The sequence below is a fragment of the Elephantulus edwardii genome, unplaced genomic scaffold (genome assembly GCF_000299155.1).
Source record: "Elephantulus edwardii isolate Elephantulus edwardi_28Jun2011 unplaced genomic scaffold, EleEdw1.0 scaffold00016, whole genome shotgun sequence".
Taxonomy (NCBI): domain Eukaryota; kingdom Metazoa; phylum Chordata; class Mammalia; order Macroscelidea; family Macroscelididae; genus Elephantulus; species Elephantulus edwardii.
In genome coordinates this window covers 6,386,854-6,387,863 of record NW_006399766.1, presented here as the reverse complement: position 1 = coordinate 6,387,863, position 1,010 = coordinate 6,386,854, and positions in this window count along the sequence as shown.

Here is a 1,010-nt window from a genome sequence, read left to right as displayed (position 1 = left end):
GGTCAAACATTCTTTTAAGTGGTATATCCCTGGCCTGTCCATTTGCTGTACAGAGGTAACTTGTGGTTGCTTTGATGCTAAACACTGTGGCACTGATGTGTCACATGTGATAAAGGTTACCCATGGTGGACAGTGTTTGTCGGAGCTCCCCAATTTAAAACAAGCTTTGAAGGAGGAGTAGCATCGACTTCTGAAATAGCTTGTCTCCAGAAACCCTATGAACTTGAAGAAACGATACAGAAGACCAAGTGTTCAGGTCTTTCGTTCACAGGATCACTATGAGTCATCTACAACTCGATGGCACTTGTTGTTGTTATGTGCCGTCGAGTCGCCTGCGACTCATAGCGACCCTATGTACAACAGCCCTAAACTCCGCTCTGTCCTGTGCCAATTGCACTGCCGCACTGTCGCCGACACTCCCATCCCAATTATCCCAATCACTGAATCAATCCACCTCGTAGAGGGCCTTCCTCTCTTGTGCGCTGTCCCTCCACCCTCCCAAGCATGATGTCCCTCTCCAAGGACCGGTCATAAGATAAAATATTATCACTGGAAAATATGAACTAAATTTGCAACAACAGCTAAAGAGACAAAGTTTTTCCTAAGAATGTGACATTCCCTATAAAATAGCTTCATTAAGGTATCAGGCAAACCAAAGAGAAAGAAAAATTAACAAAGGGGCGAGCTTCCAGAATTTTGGATTTAGGAGAATATATATCTAAGTAAGGTCAAGTACTAGAAACCATTATCAGTACAGAATTGTCTGAATCCTAAGTGGAAGACAGAACTATAGATGTTGTGTTGTTGTTAATTACTGTAGATTCAATGGTAACTCACATGGACACCATGTGTGCAGAGTACAACTACTCTATATGGTGGGTTTTTTTAGTATCTGTTTCTTTTTTAAAAACTATGATTAAATTTTATTAGTTTTAATGAACATTTACAGAGATTTTGGGTTCTCATTCATTCATTGTTGCACTGTTTTCTCTACCCTCCTCCCCAGTTCG